Source organism: Schistocerca nitens, chromosome 3, assembly GCF_023898315.1.
Source record: "Schistocerca nitens isolate TAMUIC-IGC-003100 chromosome 3, iqSchNite1.1, whole genome shotgun sequence".
NCBI lineage: Eukaryota > Metazoa > Arthropoda > Insecta > Orthoptera > Acrididae > Schistocerca > Schistocerca nitens.
In genome coordinates, this window is record NC_064616.1 from 978,341,052 (window position 1) to 978,361,745 (window position 20,694).

General features: G+C 42.4%; 1 protein-coding gene across 2 annotated transcripts in view; it reads right to left on the reverse strand.

The window, feature by feature from the left end:
* LOC126249043 (monocarboxylate transporter 3) overlaps positions 1 to 20,694 on the reverse strand; it is a 425,057-nt gene that overhangs the window by 118,821 nt on the left and 285,542 nt on the right. The gene's annotated exons all lie outside the window — the stretch shown is intronic.

Sequence of the window (20,694 nt, forward strand, 5' to 3'; positions counted from 1 at the left end):
CGCATTTTAAATGGACTGGACTGTACACTGTCCACATAAAGATACTGCAAGGTAACTTCTTTCTTATTAGAAGGGGATGCACTTAAAAAGAAAATCGCGTTGTAGAAGGGGCACATTCTGACAAAGACAGTCCAGTTCCCTAATCTCACTGGCTTTAAAGATAACGCGAGGTTTGAAGAATCCATTGAGGTCTTGAAAGAAATAAAAGGATAGTTTTATAAAGGTTTTATGCACACTGTCGATCTTACACCTGTTTTCGAGACTGTCTGTCGTTTCAGTTGAAAGCGCCCCTCTGCGTCTGCAGATGTAGTTGACTGACCTGCAAGGTAATTCCAGTTTTAATGAAACATCTTTTTACTTTAAAACTGTACAGGAGGTCTACATTGCTTTCTTCAGGTAGAGTTTTCATGTCTCCATAATGAGGTAGCAATACTGCTTCAATATTTCGATCGACATACTTGTGTGAAAGGCCTTTTTCGATTATAAAACTAAGTAAGTCACGATTGCGTGGCAACTTGAGTGTGAAACTCTGTGAAATTGTCTGCATCTGCCCACATGCCGAGAGTCTGTACGGCACTTTTTTGTAGACAGCAGCTTCGTTAGCGAAGAAACCAATAGTGTTGTTGATGCAGTCTAATAAATCATTTATATGTCTTGACAAAATTGCAATTACGCTTCCTTAGTATATACTCGATGGCCGGCCGCGGTGGTCTCGCGGTTCTAGGCGCGCAGTCCGGAACCGTGCGACTGCTACGGTCGCAGGTTCGAATCCTGCCTCGGGCATGGATGTGTGTGATGTCCTTAGGTTAGTTAGGTTTAAGTAGTTCTAAGTTCTTGGGGACTGATGACCACAGCAGTTGACTCCCATAGTGCTCAGAGCCATTTGAACCATTTTTATATACTCGATGCAACTTCTGTTTGTGTTGAACATTCGCCGGCCAGTATAGCTTATTGGGTTCTGTTAAAAAAATCCATCGTGCTAATCACATGTTTGCAAAGATAGTGTGTAATCAATACGTGATTTCCATTTATCGGGCACTGTATATTCTACCAGCCCAAGAAAAATTGAAAAAGCCAGTTTGAACTCAAAGACGCCGGTTTCATACAGGTGTTGGGCTAGAACTGCGTGCTCTGTCTCCAAGAACACCGCCGATGACCCCTATATGGGAAATATATTTCAAGTTCCCTCTAGTTCAGATGATCTGCCTCATTCGGTCTCACAGCTTGTTCTCGGTCGTGTTCAGTTATTCAGTGACCATACTGGCACCGGAACATGAAAGAAGGCCGAAATATACAGAATTCGGTCTTCCGAAATTGTTCCAATGTGGGAGGTCGTAAGGCGGTTTCTCCTTTCAATAACCAGACGAGCACCGAAATTGAAGTTGTTCAGATAACTGCCAGTTAAATAGATCATAAACTAAGCTTTCTCAATAGGGGAGTGACATCAGTACCTCAAAGGGTATCTGTATGACTATAGGCAGATTCTACAAAGGTACTCGCCGCCCTTTTATTCGAAATTTGTCATAGGTCGCTGTACTAACGAAGGGTGCCAAGTAACTCGGAAAAGGCGCACGCCACTTCCATCCGAAAGGAGGATAGTTGGAGAGATGCATGTAATTATATCTAAAGTAATCAAGATGGACTCTGCAACCAGACATTTTGTGAACCTCCTCTCACTCTGTTCGTCCAGGAGATCTATAGCGCCGTAACCAGATTGGTGCTGTGGCCTCCGACTTCCGGAAGACATTTAGTGCAGTTCATACTGTTACTTAGGGAACAAAACACGAGCTTGTCTAATCTCAGAATTCCACATATCGTTTTTTAACGGGATGAAATCAACTGATGTCAAAGTAAATACGGCAGCACGCCAAGAGAGTTATATAAGGGCGTTACTGTACGTGGTATCTGTAAACGATCTATCGGATAATGTCGGAAGAGGCGTGAAGCTGTTCGCGAACTATTTTGTTACCTATGTGAATGTTGCAACGCTACAAGACTACAGCAAAATGCAGGAAAACCCACAAAGGTGCTAGGACGAGCTATTGACCGTCAATATATATGGGACGGTCAAATGAAAACCGAACACTCGCCACAACGGGACCATGGAATGGTTCCATTCGAAAGTAATCACCACAAGCGTTAAGACATTTTTCCCACTGGGAGACAAAACGATCAATTCCTGTTTCGTAGAACGCGATCATCCTCTGACGGATCCACAACTGCACCCACTCTTGCACTACCTTGTACGTCTGAAACCGACGTCCACGCATGTATTTCTTCAGGTCACCAAAGATGTGAAAGATCCGAGCTATGCGAAGGATGTTGCTGTATTTCCCAACCAAATTGCCGAAGCGTAGCCATCGTCCGATTGTCAGTGTTGGGGCGGGCGTTATCGTGCAACAGCATGTTTCTCTGCTCGTCGAGTTCCTCGGGTGTGGAACCACAATCAATACGCAGAGATGTGAAGACACTTTTCAGAAACTGCGATTCGCAATAACGTTGAAACGCCCAGGAATGCTATCGGACGGAATCATTTTTTTCCACAATAACGCGCTATAGGCGCTAGTTTCACTTTATTTACTTGATTTCTGCAATCTTTGTGGCTTGCTTCTTTCTCAATTAGTCCCCATCTGATTGGTCATTAGTGTATTTTTGATTTTATACACCGTGTTACACAGTACGAATTGGATACGGACTGTATTTGATGTGTGCGGACGCAATGAGAATCTGCTACTGTCTAGAGACATTTATAAGCAGCGTTGGCCACCCTGTTGTCCTAAGCTACTGCAATTATGGGACGCAACTGGCGAAAGTTGCGACACCTCTGACGCCACTGGAATACCCCGGCTACTCCTTCGGTACTTTGTCTTCCGATGCGCATTGTCCTCATTGGAGGATAAGTGGCGTACTACGGTGCGCTCTCCTGTTTGAGCGGAAAGCGGCTGCAGCAGGTAAGATGTGCTGCCCAGTGATGGCAACATATCTCAGCCGGAACGGGATGCCTCGATGCCAGAGGCCGATTTTCGTGCCGTGTTAGAACAATCGCAGCAGGACAGGTTTTTGTCATAGGAAGCTGCAACGTTAGTCGGGTAATAGAGTCCCTTAGGAAAATAGGAGGCAGGTTGGGAAAGAATGCCACTATACACTCGGTACGTTAGTAGGTTTCTTCTTTCGGTCTTCAGACTACTTTGAAGCAGTCGTTTTAGCTACCCTGCCTTGGAATCGTTCCATTTTCAATAATTTTTCCCGAAAGACATTATTATTCTTACATCTTCTGTTTTTATATTGTTTCTTTCTAAATCTTTTTTTTTTACTTCGTTGACCCAACTTGTTGTGGACTTCTTACCCCACTAATATTTCAAATCTTATTAGTTAATCCACTGTCTTGCTTTCGGAATAAATGTCCAAAAAACACGAGTTTTCTTTTTCTCATTAATTTTGAAATATTTTCTATATCTTGCTATATTTTAGCATTACTTCTTAATTTCCAAACTTCTGTTGAGTTTTGTGGTCCTAATATTTTCTTTATAATTCGCCTTTCTAGTACTTCCAATTTATCTGAATTATAGTTTAATGTCAGGAATTCGCTTGCATATATGCATTCTGGCTTCACTTCTGTGTTGTAATGCCTTATTTTTTCATTTTTGCATAAGTACATTTTACTGTAAAGATCTTTGGTGATACCATACGCTCTCTCCATTTTATGCAACCTTTTCTCTATTGCAGATTTTTCCAAAGCGTTTTCTTGGATTATCTCCCTTAGGTATTTGAACTTTTTACCCTCTCTATTTGGCCAGTATCTGTTTACAGGAATTTTGTAGCGTCCTTAACGTTTGTTAAAAATTTTGGTTTTTCTGCAGAAATTCTTTAGCCAATCTGCTGGCTATTTCTTCCAGGAGAATTGTTTAAGTTACAGCAGATACCACATTTTCGGAAGGTACAGCGAAATCATCTGCAAATGGAAGACATTTGATTTGAACCTTTTTGCTGCCTCTTCCAAACCTTATCGGCGAAATGTTGAGTTGAATAAGTTTTTCATTCCAAATTCCCACTATTTTCTCTAACTCAATATTAAAAACAATTGCGGATAGGCCGTCACTTGGTAGTACAACTGTTTTTATTTCGAAAGGCGGCGAAATTTCTCCCATAAATATTACCTTACAGACTGTAACTGTTTCACGGATTAGATTTGCTAATTTAGACTTTACGCCAAATTCTCGAATTATTTTAGCTATGGTTCCGCTGTCAATAGAATCAAAAGCCTTTTAGAAATCCACAAACATAACTACAATGTCCTTTGAATTAAGTAATTTGTGGCGAATTACTTACTTGAGATTAAATATTTGTTCTGAGCATGACTTTCCCTTCCTAAAACCATCTTCATATTCACCTAAATAACTGTTTAGTGTTGTTTCTATGCTGCTTAATAAAATATTAGAAAACACTTAATATACTACTGATATCAAAGAGATTCCTATCAAGTTGTTTATATCCTGTTCATTACCTTTTTTGTGGAGTGGATGTATCAAGGCAACTTTCCATTCCTCTGGGATTTTTTCTGTTTTCGAAATTTGTTAAAAGAGTAAATTTAGCTCATTTATTATGTGTGGCAAGGAGCACTTCAAAAGTTCAACTGTAATAGAATATTCTCTACTAGGTTTGTTGTTTCTGAGGGCTTCAACTACTTCTTCACTTTCTTATAAAGCTGGAGACAAATCTTCTTCAAAATTTTCATTATTATCTGAGAATTCCAATTTATGACTTGGTTCAGGACTGTTCAGAAGGTGATGAAGATATCTTGCTGGTATTTCACATTTTTCTATATTGCTTAACCCACTTCTGCCATTTTCATTTCTGAAACACAGAGTTGGAGTTTTTAATTTTTATTTTTTAAGTTAAAAAGAACCCCTTCGTGGGATCAGTGATGAATTGTCTACCAAAATCGAAGATAGATCAGTCACATTATTCATAGAGAACGTTCGTCCTTGCACATCGGAAATGTAAAAGGTTAATATATCAGCTAACTGCAGCCGAATCCATGTTGAGGTCCTAGAATTAGAAAGTTTTAGTAAAGTCAATCATTCCCACAGGTAAAATACCTTCAGACTTCAAGAAGTATGTAATAATTCCAATTTCAAAGAAAGCAGCGGCTGACAGGTTTGAATATTCCGTATTACCAGTTTAATAAGTCATGGTAGCAAAATGTTAGCAATAATTGTTTACAGAAGAATGGGAAAATTGGTCAAAGCCGACCTCGGGGAAGATCAGATTGGATTCCGGATTATAGGAACATGCGAGGCAATTCTAACGCTGTGACTTCTCTTAGAAGATAATTTAAGGAAAGGCAAACTTATATTTATAGCATTTGTAGGTTTAGAGAAAGCTTTTGACAATGCTGACTGGAATACAGTCTTTGAAATTCTCAAGCTAGCGGGGGTAAAATACAGAGAGCGAAAGGCTATTTACAACTCGTACAGAACCAGAAATTAGCAGTTGCTGAGCACTGCCTCATAAAGAGCAAAAAACACTGTTTTATAAAACAAAATATTTGTCCTAGGTTTCTACATAATGAGGTACTATCATTAAAGAGGCTGCAGAAATTAGAATATGCAAGAATAGTTTCAATGCTTATAATCACTATGGTGGGTTGAAGCGCGCTATGCTACTGACACCTAGAAGAAACAGAGAAATTGGCCTCATTTTGTCGTTCCTACAGGAGCGGTGGGGGCACCAGATCAGACGTTTACACCATCTGTTGCAACATGACGTAATGACGACGTACGACAGCCAATCAGAAACCGTCCATCAGCTATATAAGGTCACGAAAGAAACCAGGCGCACATTTCCCCGCACAGGTGGAAGTGAAAAAACAAAAGCCCACACGACAGTTATTTGCACCTGAAGAAGACAATGGTGGTAATCATCGAAAGCTTGAGTTTATACACAGAACTGACCCGACAAGACGTCCGAGACTATTTTATGCGTGTTGTGAGGTTATTACAGATTCTGAATATGAAACAGGCAGGGTAAACAAGGTGGGTTAAACAAGGTAATTGCATGCTTTTATAAACCACCTCTGTCAGGATCTGTAGTGGCAGAGCGCTTGAGAGACGATCTGGAGATTAACACATGCAAGTTTCCTGATCGTGGTACTGTAATAGGCGGAGACTTCATCTTATCGTTTGTAGTATGGGAGAATCACGCAGTTAAAACTGGTACCAGAGATAGGGATTCGTGTGAGATTGTTCTGGATGTTTTGTCTTAAAATTACTTCGAGCCGATAGTTAACGAACCAACACGTGAGGGCAATGTCTAGACCTCCTGGTAAGTAACGATCCCAAACTTTTCGAATAAGTTAACGTTGAGGTGGTGTGAGGCAACGGGCGAATTGTGGGGCCCTGAAAATATTCTAAGTTGGCGTGGCCGCACTGGACGCTCGTCAAAGCCGGGGCCCGTCAGCAAACACGTGGAGGGGAGCCCCAGCACGTGGTCCATCGGCCGCGTGGCTGGGAATTCCGCTGCGACGAGGACGGTGCTTTGTGTCGATGAAGAAGATGTCTATGCCGGGGAGTACCAAAGATGGCGGACTTTGTGAAACCTTAAAGATAGACATTTCACAGTTCGTATAGAAATTAATAGTAGCTAGATGAATCATGATACCTCAAAAAGAAAAATGTATATCACCATTATTTTCACGACGATTTTGATGGTGTAATCAGATTTTCAATATCTTTACTAGTTTAAAGTTTAGTATCTGACGGTAAATTATACAAGTAAGACACAGCAACGAATTTCCAAAATATAAACGCTTCATCCGATTTTGTCAATCGCTGTGTCTTTAGAAAGCTACTAGTGTAAACCTAAATTGGTATGAATTACAGACATGTAACTTAAATAGTACATGAGTTATTGGAGGTCAAAGTGGCCGATTACTATCGATCGCGTCAGGCCATAAGTACTCCACAGTTACACAAAAAAACGGTAGCAGCATGCTTATAAATATATTGATTCATCTATGTCTTTGTTAATGCTATTGATGAAGAAACTGATCAGTTATTTACTGTGTTTTAAAAAGCACAGAGACATTAGGCTCCTGGCCTACCCTTTGCTTCTTTTCTTTTGATATATGTTTATTTAATTGTTTATGTATTTAATAATGTGTGTTAGAGCATGTTTATGGTCCAGCCGTAGGAATATTTATTTAATTTCAAGTAGTTAAATGTAAATCCAGTATTTCGTATGTGCTTAAATATGTGTGTGGGTGCGTGGGTTTGCAGACATGACGCGAGCGCTCTAGCCAATCACAGCGCTCGTGAACGGGGAGTACGGGACACGACACGGGAAGTGCTGGCCGGGACGGACGGGGAGACGCGGGAGAGAGACTTGGACAGTGTGGAGATAGAAACACTTCGGAATGCCGACTTGTGCACTTGTGAGATTTCCGTGGCTTCTGCAGTGAAGACGTACTGTGCGTTTAGAAGTGAATATCTCACGAGCTGTGTTGTTGTACATAACTAATTACGTGCTGTAGGAATCTATTGTTTCCCTGTTATTCAACTCATAATTTATTTAATTGCTGGACCATCGACACCAATGCAGAAATATACCGCATTCTCAAAAGTACTTCTACTATCGTACTCATCATTTAAAGTCGTTAAGATAGTACCTGCAGATTTTATTTAATTGCAATCTTTCATTTATACATTTATCTATTAATTCGCAATTGCCGAGTGATAGGAACCTTCGACCGTTCGATTCATGAGTGTATTCATATTGTATACTGTAGACTCAGCAGTATTTGGCTTGTAATGCGGCAACTAGGTATTCCAACCCCTAGACAACGAAACCAGTCAAAACTTTTAATATTGCGACTCTGAGTCGGAGGGTGCGTAGTTATTTTGCAAGCCCGCAGAGGGAATCGGTGATCGCAAGGCTGCGATAGTGTCAATGACGACGGGTATTACAGGGAGTGTCAAAAAAAGATAGGAAAATAATTTTGGTTAGCAACAGCGACAGGAGACAAATTGCAGGGTACTTAAGTTGCTATCATAAAATATTCAGCTCTGAGGACGAAGACGTGGAACGCAAATGCGAAAAACACAAATGCATTGTACAATGAACTTTGAACAATTATGTACTGAGAAGTGTTTCGAGAGACGTAAAAGACCTACCATTGTTTTAATAACTGTGTTAGAAAATTGCTACTAAAGGAAAGAGAGCTTCATCTCTGATTTTAGCAAAGTCAGAGTCTGGTAGACAAACAGAAGCTGAATTTAGCCAAAATGAGGATGAGGAGAACGGTGTGAGAAGCATCGTAAACAACAACAAAGCGTCGTCATTTTTTAAAAATTTTACCAAACTAACTGGCTAAAAATCCTAAGAAGTTCTTGTCTAATTTAAAGTCAGTAAGGGGGTCGAAATCATCTGTTCAGTTGCTCAGTGACTATACAGGCAGTGAAGCAGATGACAGAAAGAAGGTCTTAATACTAAATTCGGTCTTCTGACATTGTTTCACTGCAGAAGACTGTAATACGGTTCCTTCCTTCAGTCATCGCACGAATGCCGAAATTGCAGATATTAAGAGAAGCGGTCGCAGAATAGAGAAACTGAAACTGCTCAGGAGTGAACGAAAATCTCTTCTATAAAAAATCAAACAGAGATATTAACAAATCTGGCTGGCTCTGTTCGTCCATGTGATACACAGCACCGTAGACAAAGGCGCTCAGGTTGACACCGTGTTCCTCGATTTTAGGAAGGCATTCGATACTATTCCACCCTGTAGTTTAGTGAACAAAATACGCGCTTGCAGATCAAACTCAGCACGTCATTCTTAACGGAACAAAATCGACAAATGTAAAGGTAATTTTGAGAGTACGCCAGGAAAGTGTTATAGGACCGTTACTATTTATAGTTTATACTAATTGTAGTGGACTGACAAGGCAGCCAGTCCACAGTGACGGGTAGCCGAAAGGGCACACGTACACACACGCCGACTGGCGCGAAGTCTGGAACAGGATTCGTAATGAATGCAATAAAGAAAAGAACGTAGCTATGGAATATACTTAACTTTTAATCCTTATTTGTATACAGCATTCTTGATGATACAAGTGAGACTATCTTGAGATACATGCAATGTTACAAATGGCGCCTTGCTAGGTCGTAGCCATTAACTTAGCTGAAGGCTATTCTAACTGTCTCTCGGCAACTGAGAGAAAGGCTTCGTACGTGTAGTCGCTAGCAATGTCGTCGTACAACTGGGGCGAGTGCTAGTACGTCTCTCGAGACCTGCCGTGTGGTGGCGCTCGATCTGCGATCACTCAGTGGCGACACGCGGTTCCGACATGTACTAATGGACCGCGGCAAGTGTGGTGTCTGGCGGTGACACCACACTAATGACGTAGTGGGCAACGTGGAAGGCTCCGAGAAACTACTTGTGGACTGAGCTGTTGTCAACTTGCAAACGCTAGAAGATTGTTGCGAAAGATAGGAAAACCTGCAGACGATCGATGACTGGCGCAGGGACTGGCAGCTGACCCTGAACGTAAATAAATGAAACGTACTGCGCATTAATAGATAAAATATTGTTCGATTACACTTTTGGTGACAAGTATTTGAAAATAGTAACTACTGCAAATACCTAGAAGTAACCATCCAGGGTGACCCTAAGTGGAATGAACCCATGCGACAAACTGTACGAAAAGCAGATGTCAGATAGAGATTCATTAGGAAAATCTCAAGGAAATGTCATTCATCCATGAAAGAGGTTGCTCACAAAACACTCGTTTGACCGATTCTTGAGTATTGAACTTCAGTGTGGAACCATTACAGAGTAGCATTAATAGAAGAGCTAGAGAAGATTCAAAGAAGAGCGTTTCGTTTCGTCACAGGTTCGTTTAGTAAACTTGAGGGTGTTACGGAGATGCTCAGACTTCAACAGGAGATATAGTGTGCAGGACGGAGAGATTTGCTGTTCAAATTCCGAGATCGAACGTCGGAAAGAGACTCGAGTGATGTACACTACCCAATCACATAAATACGACCATCTGTCAAAAGCCTGAATAGCCACCTTTTGTAGCGCGAACGGCTGCGAGACGTGTAGTAACAGAGTCAGTGAGGGTCTAGAAGGAACCGACAGGAATTTGGAGTCGAGCCGACTCAATTACCGTGGCCAGCTGCACTAGATTTCTAGGTTGCGGATCCCCGGCGCATACAGCGTGATCGAAGTGGTTCAACAGATTCAAGATTGGGATTAAATCCGGTGAGTTTGGTGGCCATGGGTGTACGGTAAAGTCATCGTGGTGCTCTCCGAACCACGCACGTACAGTGCGAGCTGTGTGACACGTTGCATTGTCCTGCTGGTAGGTGCCATTGTGTCGAGGAAAAACTGTATGTCGAGGTGGACATGGTCCCCAAAGAAAGATGCACACTTTTGGATCCATTGTGTCTTTCAGAATGACGAAAACAATCCCCAGACCATAACGCTCCCTCCTCCGGCCTGGATATTTCTGAGGATACTTGCAGCGTGCTTGCTTTCAGACTTTTCACGCCACACACGCCAATGGCCGTCTGTTCAAATGGCTCTGAGCACTATGGGACTCAACTGTTGTGGTCATTAGTCCCCTAGAACTTAGAACTACTTAAACCTAACTAACCTAAGGACATCACACACATCCATGCCCGAGGCAGGATTCGAACCTGCGACCGTAGCAGTCGCACGGTTCCGGACTGCGCGCCTAGAACCGCGCGAGACCACCACATGGCCGTCTGTCCGCTGGAGCACAAGTCGTGATTCATTTGTTGAAAAGGCCGCCTGTCGCCACTCAGGTGACCTCCAGTTGCGATACTGCCGTGAAAATTCCAGCCTTCGTCCCCGCTGAGCAGCAGTCAGCACGGGTGCATGAACCAGGCGCTGCTACTGAGATCCTTACGGAGCACCGTTCATTGGGCGGTTGTTGATGAGACACTGTTGGTAGCCCCTTTGCTCATCAGGGCAGTGAGTTGCTCAACTGCACGTCTATTCGTCCGGACACACCTCTGCGCCCGTCGTTCACCCCCATGGTGCACCATTGTTGTCTCGGCACCGGTTTTGGATTGCAGCAGGTTGCCATTCACGGTATACGGCGGCACGCGAACAGTTTGCAAACGTAGACGTTTCAGAAATGCTTCCAACCTTGGCCCTACAGCCAATGATCATGCTCTTTTGGACGTCAGACAAATCGCTCCGTTTCCACATTACATCAACCTCTGCCCTGCTTTCCGCGTTCCCCCGATACGCTTTACACACCCTAGACCGCTAGTGCTGCCACCTCAGTCTGTGAGTGCTTATTGCATGTTGAAGTCGAATATAGAAAGTGGTCACGTTAAAGTGGCTGGACCGTGTATGCGTATGTGGTCTCTGTTGACTTCTGTGCCGTGTGCGTCTGTACAAAGCGAGGAGGCACAGTGCTTATGACGCTGGACTCGCATTCGGGAGGATCGGAAGTCAAGTAACCAGCCGGATATTCAGATTTAGGTCTTTCGTGGTTGCCCTGGATCGATGACTTCCCTGGAAAAAGTCATGTGGATTATCTTCCCCATCTCGGTCCTATCCCTGCTTGTGCCGCATCCCTATTGATCTTATGGTCGACGGGATGTTAACTCTTGACCTTTCTTCCTGATATCTTTATGTTTCGTCTACTAAAATAAACGCTGGTTGACTATTTCCGTGCCATCTGCTATGAAAGGCAGCACTATTAAACGAAGGACTCACAGTCGTTAGCATCTAGTGAAATGTGTTAATTGTTCGCAATTTAACAATGAAATGCATGGCTAAACAGCCAGGCTGAAAATGAATAATGCAAAGCCAGAGTACTCGTGTAGTAAGTACAATTCTAACTGCCACAATTGCCAACTACCTTATGAAGACCGCGTAAGTAGGGGTGCTGTGATCTGAGCCTCACTGGCTCTGAAAGTCTGCTGCAAGGCATTAGAATAGCAGATTAATTGTTACGAATGCCTGAGACATACAAAGAAACTAAAGCTTTTGCTACTAGATTATAAGACGTTCCAGAAGTATTGGTACACTACGAAGCCACCATAAGGAAAACAGCAAAACGTTAGTGAGACGCCCAAAGGGGTACAGATATTAATATAATTGTATGGTCGAAGACTGGAGACAGTCAGCTGAACTGAAGAATTGTTTTGTGTTTTGAAAGTAAGTTATTATTTAATTGTGTTCAATAAGGTCCATAACAATTTTTATGTATCTTCGAGGCGAGAGGAAGACAGCGTTTAGATTATTCTGTAAGGAAGTATTTTGGGATGATTTGAATTCTGTGAAAGCTCTTCTCACTGCATGACTATTAATTTTCATAATAATGGGTGTGACCATTAGACAGGTTCTTTTTACAACGAAGAACGCTATGATAGCAAGGATACCTCTCCTGCGATGCAGTTGGCGGTTAGGACCATTACAACAACCTGACATTTTTCTGTAGGAGCACTCATTCAGGATGGCAGTAGAATGTAGTAACAACCTCGACAGTATGAAGTTTTCTTGCTTGGACCGATTCTTTAGACAGCACGCAATTGGAACCTGCAGTCTCACTTTTGGGGCAACCAGCACCTAAATGTCTGCGTCGTTTGCTCACTGTCCCAATCAATGGATGTCGCGTTAGACTCTATGCTAGTTAAAGTCTTAGGCCGAGAACTCATGCACGCGTGAGTAAGAAGTCCTGATACAGATCGTAACATTTTCCGTTCACGAGGCGTCATTCACCTTCGTGAGTTACGTGGTTGGATGATGAACCGCTGACCTATAGTATTGAGATACGCGTGCACTTGTTAGCGCCTGTAGGGTAGATAACACACGGTTATGTTACACTGTTGCTTCGCATTTCTCTTTCTCGAGCATCCCGATACTATAATGTCTTTCTAAATATCGGCTTATATTAATATCGTAAACTTTCTTTACCGATGCTTTTGTTATCGTGTGAAATGTGGTAAGGATATTTTTCCTTCCAAATTCAGTACAAGATATTTACTTTCTTAAAAACATATGAATATCTATCGCAAAATACGTTTCAGTTGAAGTGTCAAATTTTCTCTCATCCCTGTATTATGATTGTGGTATGGCACTTATTGTTTACCCGTGTCCCCATGATTAATCTTGATTATTTGAAAAATGTCATATTTCCGCCTTGAGCTGCTGGTAAAATTCTTTATTTACACAAGCAGTTTCAGTCGCCTGACCACCATCAGGTTCATAAAAGAGTTCACAGTGTCGTGTTAGGAAATATAAAATCATTATCTTCACGTTATAAAACCATGAATTATTACATCATAATTTACACTGATCAGCCAGAACATTATGACTACCTATCTAAAAGCCGGTATGTCCACCTTTGGCACGGATAACAGCGGCGTCGTATCGTGGCATGGAAGCCACGAGGCCTTAGTAGGTCGCTGGAGGGTTTGCACTATATCTGCACACACAAGTCACCTAATTCCCAAAAATTCCGGGAGGGGGACGATGACCTATAACGCCACGTTCAGTCACTTCCCAGACATGTCCGATCGTCTTCAGATCTGGCCAGCACTTCAACTAGAACTGGCCACTGTGTTCCTTGAACCACTGCGTCGCGCTCCTGGCCTTCTTACATGGCGCATTATCTTGAAAAATGCCACTGCCGTCAGGAAACATAATCATCATGAAGGGGTCTACGTAGTCTGCAACCAGTGAACGATACTTCTTGGCTTTCATGGTGCATTGCACGAGCTCCACTGGATGCCCACGTGAATACTCCCTAGGGCATAATGGAGACTCCACCAGTTTGTCTCTGTCTGGCAGCACAGGTATCAAGGTGCTGTTGCCCTGGAAGACGAAGGATTCGTGTCCTTCCATCGGTATGATGAAGAAATTATTAGAATTCATCAGACCATGCAACGCTCTGCCACTGTGCCAACATCCAGTGCCGATGGCCGAGTGCCCATTTCGGTCGTAGTTGCCGATGTCGTGGTGTTAACATTGGCACATGCACGGGTCGTCGGCTGCGGAGGTGCACCGTTAGGAGTGTTCATCTACCTCTATATCTACGTGGATACTCTGCAAATCACATTTAAGTGCCTGGCAGAGGGTTCATCGAAACACCTTCACAATTATCTATTATTGCAATCTCGTATAGCGCGCGGAAAGAATGAACACCTATATCTTTCCGTACGAGCTCTGATGTCCCTTATTTTATCGTGGTGATCGTTCCTCCCTATGTAACTCGGTGTCAAAAAAAATATTTTCGCATTCAGAGTAGAAAGATGGTGATTGGAATTTCGTGAGATGATTCCGTCGCAACGAAAAACGCCTTTCTTTTAATGATGTCCACCCCAAATCCTGTATCATTTCTGTGACACTCTCTCCCATATTTCGCAATAATACAAAACGTGCTGCCTTTCTTTGAACTTTTTCGATGTACTCCGTCAGTCCTATCTGGTAAGGATCCCACACTGCGCAGCAGTAGTCTAAAAGCGTAGTGTAGGCAGTCTCCTTAGTAGGTCTGTTACATTTTCTATGTGTCCTGCCAATAAAACGCAGTTTTTGGTTAGCCTTCCCCACAACATTTTCTATGTGTTCCTTCCAATTTAAGTTGTTCGTAATTGTAATACCTATGTATATAGTTGAATTTACGGCTTTTACACTAGACTGATTTATCGTGAAAACGAAGTTTAACGAGTTCCTTTTGGCACTCATGTGGATGACCTCACAATTTTCGTTATTTAGGGTCAACTGCCACTTTTCGCACAGTTCAGATATCTTTTCTATATAGTTTTGCAGTTTGTTTTGATCTTCTGATGACTTTATTAGTCGATAAACGACAGCGTCATCTGCAAACAACCGAAGACGGCTGCTCAGATTGTCTCCCAAATCGTTTATATAGGTAACGTGCAGGTGTCACTGTACACATAACAGGCCCACGAGGTGTCATAAAAAAAAATAAAAACAGATCGAGAATGAAGGAGCTTGTAAAACCGCACTACAGAGCCACATAAGCTAAGTACAGTGGATGTTCCTGCATAAGATGTGCCAGGGTAGGACCTCACACGCAACAGTTCTGGGCACCGTGCAGAGTAAAATGTGTCTCGTCCGTCCAAAGAGTATTCCCCACTGCATATCCATTTCCATGTGTGCCAAAAAACGAAGAGTGGAATCACGACGTTGTAGCCCCTCTACCGGCTTCATTTGGTGCACATTCTGAATCTTGAACGGGTACCAGCGTAAAATGCACCGCAAAATCTTTTGAACTGTTGACCAGGGGGAGAGAAAATTCTCGTGATACAGCTCGAGCACTGGCTGCAGAATTTGAGGCATGTGCTGTGCGGTCGGCTATAGCTACAGCAGTTTCATCATCGACTGCCATGGGAATGGGCCGCCTGCCTCACCTGCTGCAACATATAATTCACCTGAAACTTCCTGGCAGATTAAAACTGTGTGTAGGACCGAGACTCGAACACGGGACCTCTGCCCTTAGCGGGCAAGTGCTCTACGATCTGAGCTACCCAAGTACGACTCACGGGCCCTCCTCACAGCTTTACTTCTGCCAGTACCTCTCATTCTATAATTCACCTATTTCTTCAAGTTTCTTGATCATATTCCTTAGCCCATTTATTGAAATGAGGCCTCTTCACTGCTGTTTCTACTTACGATATTCCCGCAATGCAGCACTGCTACTGCTGCCGTTCTGATAAAACAGCTTTACCAGCAGAGCACAGACTCTCTTCTCAATAGCCGTTGCGTTTCATATGGAAAACTTCAACCTTCTTAACTCCTTGTACCAACAATTACTTCACAAAAGAAATGAACACCCGTCGCCAGGCCACGAATAACATACTGACGTCAACAGGAAACATTTCACACTCTGTTTACAGCGCCACGTATTCACCGGGTGGGAGAAAGTTGAACGATTATTTTTTAGGATACTCGGCGAGCGCGCCGATTAAAGGACAAACCTACGGTGTTTCAGCGTCCTGCAATATTTACATCCCGAAGTGCAGCACTAAGAACATAGTCAGTTTAATTATAACCACCCGGTACTTCCTAGACGCAGCCTCCAGCCGACCCTACTGACACTCCACCACTGCTCACTGGCTGCGGAAGCCCTACGACAGGTCTGTGAATAGGGCCCGAGACATTTTCCTCGCTTTAGTCAGGTCATTTGCCCCCTGATATGCACCTGCAGCGGAGGAGCGAATGAGTATGCCGGCTCGACAGCAGTCGAGGAAGCCACGGAAGCTTATGTCGTACCAGTGGCGTGACCGCAACATTCGAAATACCACTATTCCAATTGACTGGAAGAAAGTGGAAGTTTTTCTCGTTTACCCCTGGGGTTATCGAACAGATGCACACTACTACAGAATATTGCTGATGTCAGTCTGTTGTGGAGTTTTGGAACACGTTTCATGCTCGTATATTATGACCTTTCTGGAGGCCAAAATTTACCTCTGCAGGATTTAACATGGATTTCGCATACAATGATCTTGTGAAACTCAGCTTGCTCTGTTCGTCCACGAGCCTCAGAAGGCAGCCATTCCCGTTTACCACTTGGATCATAGAACAGATGCACACAAATATAAACTTATATCGCTGACGCTAATCTGTGGTGGCATTTTGGAACAAACACGTTTCATGCTCGCATAGTATGATCCTACAAGAGATCGGAACAGTCCTGTGCAGGATTTCACACCGATTCCGCATACAACGATCTTGTGAAACTCAGTGCGTTCCGTCCGCCCACGAACTTCAGAACGCAGTAGAAACTGCACCCAGGTTAATGCCGTGTTCCTTGACTTTCCTCAGGCAGTCTGTACAGTTCCGATTGTTGCCTAAAGAACAAAATACGAGCCTACGGAATATCGGACCATTTTTGTGCAGCGAAATGCAGGAAGACATGCTGAGAATCGATGCCTGGTTCAGTGTTTTGACATTTGACCCTCACCATATACAAATGTATGCGCATAAAAAGGCAGAAAGATCCACTCTTCTATAAACACACGATTGCTGAACCAGCAGCGGAAATATTCATATCCATTAAATATCTGTGAGTTGGTGTACGGAGTGATTTGAAGTAGAACGACAACATAAAAATAACTGTAGGAAAGGCAGATATTTTATAGAGGTTAACTGGAAGAATACTAAGGAAGTGGTGTCCACTCAAGAAGCAGATAGCTTACAAGACATTTTTCGACCGATACTTGAATATTGTTCGTCAGTGTGCGATCCGGACCAGAAAGGACTGATAGAAGGAACAGAGAAGATCCAAAGAAGATCAGCGCGTTTCATCTCAGGTTCGCTATGTAAGCAGAAAAGTGGTACGGAAATGTTCATCCAACTCTGCGGACAGACATTAGAAGAGAGGCGTTGCACATCACACTGTGGTTTTCTTCTAAAGTTCCATAAGCGTACCAGTATATTGGTAAGCGTATCTCGCGAAAAGACCCTGAAGCTAAAATTAGAGACTCGAGCCTATACGAAAGCTTACCAATAATCGTTCGTCCTGTGTACCATTTACGACTGGAACAGCAAAGGGGGTAAGTCGCAGAGACACATAAACTACTCTCCGCCCCACCTAATAAGGTGGCTTGCGAATAAAGGTGTACATGCAGACATAGAAATTACCCAGCGGATAACTTCGGAAGCTGTTCGCAGATTACGCTGTTGCATAAAAGGGTGTTTCAAACTCTTTCCATACAACGTCTATGGGTTATAGATCTCGTTATGGAGAGCAAATTTCGTTAGGGAGAAAACGTTCGCTGACGCTTCCCGCCGACGCTGTGCTTCATTTTATTGAATTCGCGGCCCTTGGGCGACAAGATTTCATTGAACTAACAGGGTCTACTAACCTGGTGTGTTGCATCTGCATACTGCCTACCCCAGTAAAGTGATAGAGTGAGTTCAACAAGAAAACCTTCAGAATGAATGTCTATAAGCGGAGAAATATATTTTGAAGCGATTCAGGAACTTCAATTTAGCCCTTTCGCGCAGAGAAGATGACTTTGTCATAGGCAACACACATTGCATAGGCGCGATGCATAGTGTCTATTCCCCGCTGCCTTTCAGTCCCATAATAAATAATCTGATACCTAGCGTGTCGGGAAGCGTCAGTGAACATTACGTCTTCAACAAAAGTTGTTCGCCATGACGTGATCTGATGCAAAGATATGATTTGATGCAAATACTTTGAAACAGTCTGTATAGAGAAGTCACAATGCTATATAAAATTGTAGTGAATTGCTGGATGTTAACGTATAAGATCTTTACTACGTGATGGGATTGACAGCTAATCTTCAGCAAGACCCGTTATTGTTTGGTCACTAAAACAAAAAGAAGGTAGAGTTGCCGCCGAAGTTGCAACGAATATTAAGTATTTTGATGTCACTGAGTTCGAATCTCTCACTGGTTTTTCCAAATTGGCTCTATTTTTTAAGGTACAGGGTGTTCATCAAATGAGCCAATATAGTCTGACTTGACTTGCTTCCACTGACTTATACCACGGAACATTTTATTATTTTAAATTTGTGTTTGATTATTTATTGTCATGTAACATTGTACAAAGTGAAATTAAAAGTTAAGTTCTAATTTTCTATGTTTTGTTGCAGTGAAATATGAGTTCTTCGCGACGAGGTTGGCTGATGTTCCCTGATGAGCTGTGTTATGTGTACGGTGAACACAATTCATTGAAAAGTAGGAAGAACATCACTAACTTTGTGAAGGAAACATATTTGACACATTTCGGTATTCGTCTTGGGGACCAAGGTATGCCTTGTGCTCGCCATAGTGTTTGTAAATCCTGTGTGGAGGGTCTTTGAAAGTGGACAAAAAGGGTAAAGAAAAATTTAAACTTTGGAGTGCCAGTGGTATGGACGACAACTGTTATTTTTGAGTTGTGTGTATGAAATTCTTCAACAAATACAATGAACAGAATTGAGAACATTCTGATTTGGAGTCAACAAAGCGACCTGTGCCCCATAGCAAAGATTTTCCACTGTCAGTATTTACCACACGTCCTGAACTTTCGTTGTCAGACATCGAAGAATTGCAGGTCCTGAAAAGCAGGACAGCCAACAATGAATATGAAGCCAGTGTCTCTACACCTCAACAGTTCTCCCTGGGACAATTCAGTGATCTTATTCGAGACCTCAGGCTGTCTAAGCAAGCTTCTGAAGTGTTGACATCCCGTCTTCAAGAAATGAACTGCGTAAAGGATAAAACTAATACTACAGCTTTATCAGACAAGAGAAAAGGGATTTCTTCCTTATTTCAGTGAAGGTGATAACATTGTTTACTGCAGCTATGAGTCTTCCTTAGCATCGACCAGAAGATGCGATTTTTTATCGACAAATCCATAAAAATCTGGATATATATTTTGTTACACAATGGGAATCGCTAAGCATCTATTCTAATTCCCACTCCACATGAAACTTGATAAAGAATGTAATAATAGGAAGATGGTTTTGCAGAAACGTCGCTGCTTTCAGCAAGGGTGACTCATCTGTGTTCATTTGAAGATCGCCAACATCTTACTTGGGCAGCAAAGCGGCTACACAAAGTACCCATGCTTCATCTGAATGTGCGATAGAAGAGCTAAGCAAGCTTATTATAAAAATGTGGCATGGCCTTCAAGAGAACGTATGACAGTTGGTGCAGCGACCATCATACATGAGAGTTTGACTGATAGGAAAAAAATTATTCTCCCTCCGCTCCATATCATGCTAGGCTTCATGAGGTAATTTGTTAAGGCCTTGGAGAAAAATTCTTATTGCTTCAAGTACGTTTGCAGATTTTTCCCGGCACTCAGTGGTGAAAAACTTAAAGCTACAATCTTCGATAGCCTTCAGATTCCTAAGCTCATCAATGATTCAGGCTTCAGTAAAGTGATGACTGACACTGAAGCGTCAGCTTGGGGTAGTTTTGACTCTGGTATAAGTAACTTCTTGGGCAACCATAAAGGAGAGAACTACGAACAATTGGTCCATAACATGCTCAGAAACTTTCATAATTTGGGAGCTAATTTGAGCATAAAGGTGGACTTCCTCCCTATCCACTCAAATAAATCTCCTGTCAGTCTCATTGATTTCAGTGAGGAACAAGTGGAAATGTTGTTGCATCAAGACATCCGAATGGTGGAGGAAAGGTATGAATGGAAATGGAACAGTCACATGATGGCATTCTACCGCTGTGATCTCCAACGTGATTGTTCTCATCAACCACAAAGGAGACAATCATGCTAACGGAGTTTTTTCACGCAAAATTGAGGAGGACTATGTTGTTTCTGTTAAAGACGAACTCCAGTATCATTGGTATTTCATGTGTTTACTTTATAATGATTTAGTATTTTTTTCATTCTGTTTCTGAGTAGTTTTATAACTTTTACGTTTTTACAAGCTTTTATTGTCGGACGAACAATAGAACTTAACAAATGGAGTCAAGCTAGAAAAACTGATGCCATATCTGTGTTCAGTGGGGCAAAGTGACCATAAAATCTTTCTCAGATTATTGGCACCAACGTAGGTGTTAACCAGTGTCATACGATCACTCGTAACAGTCACACCTATTAAATATCTCAGAGTTTGCTTATAGAGCGATTTTCTTTCTTCAGCTATACATGTTTCAGGTACATTATACTATCATCAATACTATTCCTTTTATTTTGTCACCAATGCAAGTAT